The sequence below is a fragment of the Atta colombica genome, unplaced genomic scaffold (genome assembly GCF_001594045.1).
Source record: "Atta colombica isolate Treedump-2 unplaced genomic scaffold, Acol1.0 scaffold107, whole genome shotgun sequence".
In the NCBI taxonomy this organism is placed as follows: Eukaryota; Metazoa; Arthropoda; class Insecta; order Hymenoptera; family Formicidae; genus Atta; species Atta colombica.
The window spans coordinates 2860186-2866214 of NW_017259192.1; the positions used below are offsets into that span (position 1 = coordinate 2860186).

Here is a 6029-nt window from a genome sequence, read left to right on the forward strand (position 1 = left end):
AAATTTCCGACGTTATTTAATATTACTTCAAAGGATAAAATTCTAAGATAAAATGTTAGCACCAGTCATAGATCTGTAAAAAATAGTGATTCACAACATATTATTTTTATTTGAACAGTGCTCGCTCATAATATAATACGGAATTTTAGAACGGCTTCGAAACGCGAGAAGAACAACACACTATCATCAGTTCCGTCACAATAAGCGGAACGTGACAATTGGCAAAATGCACTTGCACGAGGGATAAACGCATCAGTCTAGCTAGATTCGACTCTGCAGAAGCGATACGTTTCGTTCACAGAGGAATATTCAATGTTCTTGCTACAACGATCCGCAAATATTGTTTTGGAGATCGATATATATGAGCAATATATACAAGGCGCAGCCTCTTTTTCCTTTTTTGACACACAAAAAGTAACTACAAGGAACTACGAAAAACTCCTTTATTTAAAGCGATAATCAATTATTCATACGACCATTGGTGGAAAAAAGTCTTACTAAAATATAATAACTTATTTTCCAATAATAAGATATCAGCAATTAATACTTTTTCTGACAATCCTCAATCAATATATATATATATTGTTCTTTTATTCCAAAAATGATATAACTTAAATAACGTGCAGATTTTCAAGTTATTCCCATGAATGAATTAAGTAAATATTACCTTATCTGATTGATAAGGTAATATTCATCATAAATGGATTAACTTAACTTCATAAAAAAATTGTTAAGATCTTCACAAACAAGATCTTCAAACAAGATGTTCTAAAGATATATAGAACAAATATTATACCCGATTATACCTAATCATATTAAGAATATATTTTTTTTACCGATAGTATTTGATTAATCCATATTTTTTTTTCAAGTTGAAAAATATTTTTCCCCTTCTCTAGAAAATTAATTTTTCGAGTTGTGTTATTTTTGATGTACGAAACCGATATCTATAATGACAGAAATTCTTCGATTATACCATTGCTGTTCCCGTTCAGAAAGTGAAGATGCGCACGTGATCTCGATGAATTCGACATACGATGCGCAAACGTACGATACATTCATTACCATTCATCCCCATGCGGATACCAGTACTAGTGTAACGCATTACTATCTGAGAAGAGCACGATACACATGCTATGCAAGGATAAGCGCACTTCCCTAATTTCTCTCTCTCTCTCTCTCTCTCTCTCTCTCTCTCCCCCCTCTTTCTCTCTCACACATACATCGTCGCGTCTCTGCTTGGCCGCACGCCTCTTACTTGGATTCCAGTCCAGACAAACAGGTTTGCTCTCTCACAGTCCGCGCGTTTCGCCAAGCACAACCCGCGCGAGAGTATTTGCGTATCCCGGCAATCCCTGCTCGAGGTTCGGGCTCGGTTCTCGCTCTCGGCTCCGGTTGGTCTCCCGGCGTTGTGTACTACGCGACAACTGCTAAGTGCTGCAGCAATCCTGGCATCGACGTCTCTTACATGGAATTACTGTTAAGCGTGCGCCGCTTCGCGCGTTTCCGCCCTAAACTGATTAGTTCCCACATTTCAGCGTAGTATCTCTGCCGTACTGTACGATGCTGTGAGGGGCAGGGTCGAGAATTTCACGAGGGCGCCTGAGAAGCTCGTCACTGGTCAGGAACGCCAGAAGACGAGGGGTGTCAACGATTTGCCGTTGAACATCAAGCTCGAGGAATTTTGGAATTTAAGTGAATTTAACGTTATAGGAATCATAGTAGAGAAAAAGAAAGAAAATTTATTATGTTATGATATATATTCCTCCCTCTATATTTGATTCCGTCCGAATGTAGAATATTTTTATAACATTCCATAGTGTTATCAATACTATATCAAATATTTTTGACAAATTAATACATTGTATGAATATACGTAAAAAAGGTACATTTTTTTATTTCAGTATTGTACAAATTATACAGATCCATTTTTTCGAATAGATTAGCTAAATCAAATTAAATATGTGTAATAATATATTCATTTAATAAATTGTAATGAAATTAATTAAATCAATACTTTTGTAAAATTAACATTGTATTCCAGAAAAAAATTAAAATTTTAGAAGCAAAATAAAATATTAAATTAAAGCGAATTTATTCAATGAATATATTAAATTCAACCCAATGAATAATCAAGCTCGAATGGTTTTAAAGAGATAAAAATAAAAAATGAAAGTGTTAAAGATAAGTATACACTGAAAAAAAAAGATTAATTGCTGCAACAATTTAGACAGTAAAATATAGCATAGCATTTTTAATCGGCTGCAGCAATCAGTTTTTGGTTGTAGCAGCAAATTTTTAGTTAGCCTATCGAAATCATATACTGACATTGCGGATAGACTAACGCAACTAAAAATTTGCTGCTACAACCAAAAACTGATTGTTGCAGCCGATTAAAAATGCTATGTTATATTTTACTATCTAAATTGTTACAGCAACCAATCTTTTCTTTCAGTGTATTATCATTATATGTAGGAAAAGAAAAATGAGAAAAGGGGGAAGAAGAAGACAGGAAGACAAGCAAGAAGAAAAGAAGGGAGAACTCCATCTCAATTATGTATTCATAGCTAGAAAAGATATAACGCGTGAGGGTGGTGGTAGAAGTCAATAGAAATGAAATATCAACGCTCTAGATCCCCCATCGGTCCTACCATCCTCTTCCAACCACCTCTCCAATACGAGATCTAAAGTGTTTTTCGATATCTCGAAAAATTCTGCCGCGCCACGGCGCGCGTTTCCCGTCTTGGTTTTATTTCTTCTCTCCCGGGTACAAGGCCGATTGCATGTGCGCTAGTAATATACGTAACTACCTTCTCGAACGTGTATCTCACCGGCGAAAATCGGTGGTGGACCCGAACGCCGTGCCTCGAAGGAAAATACAATCGTAACTTCGAATATTTCTTATACGATACGATATATGAATGATATCAGATAGCAGTAAATATTCATTCAAAATACCTTATCGTACGCAGCAGATGCGGAAATTCATATTGGAATACATGACCCATATTTATAACCGTCACACGAATTATACGCATTTTGTATCAGATGCAATATTTAGTATTTTGAATGATATCACGGTACATCAATACGATAATTAATAAGCACATTCTCGTAAATCCGTATTTTTAATTTGTCGTTGTGAAGTATTGTATATAAATTCAGCATTTTCGAATCATAAAATTTCGTACTTTTTCAATATACTTTTTCACATTTAGTCTTCGTAAAAGTTGAATACAATCTCAGTTGACCTTTGATTGAAGTCTGACCACTGAACTATTTCAAAGTAGAAATTTATAATAAAGTTTCTACTTTGAAATAGATTAATGATCACACTTTGATCAAAAGTCAGTTAAGACTGTATTGAACTAAATATGAAACAAACTGAATACGATTATTATGAATTGTGTATAATACATCTCTGTGAAATGTTATATACATTTCATATTGCACTGTTATCGCTCGATGCCTTCCAGGCCTTTTACTCCTCTCAGATTCGTTCATCACATCCACAATACTCTCAAAAACAGAGTTAATTATGATCACGTGTGGTAATCACCAGAATAATCGCATAGCACTTTGTAATATTCCCGACGTTAATTACACGCAACGTATTTTACTATTACGGATTACAAAGTTAATAATATATATATATATATAAAACTCTATAATCCGAAAATGCTGAATTTTTATCCAGTTGACAAACATTAAAATACGCTTATAACTATATGTATTGCAATAATTAAATATATCGCGATATCATTCAATTAAAATCATTTATGACAGTAAAGTTAAAAAATAACATTTAAAGTTTAAAATTACATTTTAATACGATATGATGCCGTTAATTAAATCAAATTGACGATCATCCAAAATTGTAAAATTGAAATCTAATATTGCAGGTGTAATATGCAAAAAAATCTAAAATAACCAATATATCACGATTTTCCATTACGTTCATTATTTAATCCAGCGATTCACGTATTACTCCGTACCCTCAATTTGAAAGTATTGAATGAATTACGTTTAAGTCAATAAAAAATTCACAACATGGGACATTAGAATCTAATAAAGTTTTCGGTTGCAGAGAATTTGGATTAATCTAGGAAAAGATCATGAATTAGTTTAATCAGAAATCAAAGTAGAGCATGTGATGTCATCAATTGATCCTGGATCGATTCAAATACAGTACGTTAAAGAAATTATTGTCTGTACAAATAGCATAATAAAATAATTTATAATCGAAATATCTGCTCTTATAAATAATAAATGCATTTACAATTATCAATTGCCAGAGTTAATTAATTACGTCGATTGTAACTATGAAATGTTGTTGACAGTAACTAATTATTCGTAGAAAATAATCGCGTGACATTTCAAGTTAATGTTCTGTTTTTCCTACTTATTATTTCTCATAATTTTTTAATCGTTTCTAATTAATTATTAATATAGAATGGTACACGAATTATACACGACACCATTTTTCTCTTAAACTCTTCTCAGTCTCAAAAAATGTTGCAAGATTCAAACACTGTTAACAAATAATTTTCTTTTAAAAAATTATTGAATTATGAAAACTAAAGTTGTGTATCTTAAAATAAATTCTTCGTCTGAATTTCTCAATCGAATTATGATTGCAAATATAATAATAATTTTAAGACAAATGTTTTATTTCCTCTGAATCTTCAGAGGAAAGCGATAATAAAATACGAACCTTACAGAGAAAAAAAATTATATGATATTATGAAAACTAAGAACTGAAAACTAATCTTTGTTATATGTAATTATTCTTATTTCCTACATTGCGTTCAAAAGTAATAACAGAATATTTCTATTTATGCAAATATTACATTTTCAGGAAAATAATCTCTTAAGTTTTTATTACTATAAATAAATTCATGAATAATAATATTATCATTCTTGGTGTTAAGAAGTTTAAAGAGCTATAGGCAACCGCAAGTTAAGCCATCGATGAACTTCTGGTTTGAATATGGGATTATAGGTACGTGTTTGATATTATCCACATATTGTATAACAAATGAGACGCGAGACAACAATGTTATCCGATGTGTAGAATACGACACCAATTGCGTGAAAAAATGATAATCGGCTACCGATGGCCATTCAAAGGCGCGCAAGATTCTATCTCGTATATTCCTATTGTACATAACGACATAGCAGTTGCTGCACATCGCAATACTGAGGATGGCAGGCAAAGTCCGTTTGCAATTGCTCCATTGTTAGACTATTTAGATATGTTTCATTGGTGAGAGACGTGCACGAACGAACGATACCTTAGTCCTTTGGAAATCGCGTTCGTATCCTCGTATGCATGCACTCGCCATGAGAATCGTGCAAAGCATGCAATCAATGCATTAAATAATGCTCCTGCATTCAAATTCAGACCTGTGGCCTGGTTCCTTTCGTAAGTCTTTAGTGTAGTTTTCTCAATCCATTACGAAATTGCTACGTTCTCGTAAAATGATTTCTACGCGGCGAGTATATCGAATAAATCAAGAGAAAGAACATAATTGAGGATTCCGTGTTCAAAATGGTCCTCTATTAGTCGTGATTTATGTTGAATTGTCATGGAAAGTCGAAACTATGAAAGTAATATAATGTACGAGATAATTGAGGTTTTCTAATACTGACATAATATTAATGCTATTGTGATTAAAGCAAGCATAAAGATAATGCAACATTTTTGCGTAAAGTATTTCTTAATAACACGAGACATATAAAAATAAGCTGCTTTATTGCTATTATCATTAAGGGCAAAAAACCGATATATTTTGCTCCTAATGATAATAGCAGTAGAGTAATGATATTTTAAAACAGATATGCTAACTACACACACATCTCTAATTGCAAACGTTTTACTATTCAGCATCTTGCTTTATTATTCAGTAATTAAAATGCATAGGCAAATTACGGTTAGTAGGGTAATTCACGATCGATGAAGTTATCTCTTTCAAACGACCTATTCGTGTTAATGGCGATGTAATAACGATATATATATATATATATAT

At 32.7% G+C, this 6029-nt stretch overlaps 1 protein-coding gene across 1 annotated transcript in view; it reads right to left on the reverse strand.

Moving 5' to 3' along the window:
- Positions 1–6029, reverse strand: part of LOC108693126 (SAM and SH3 domain-containing protein 1-like) — a 365179-nt gene that overhangs the window by 64438 nt on the left and 294712 nt on the right. The gene's annotated exons all lie outside the window — the stretch shown is intronic.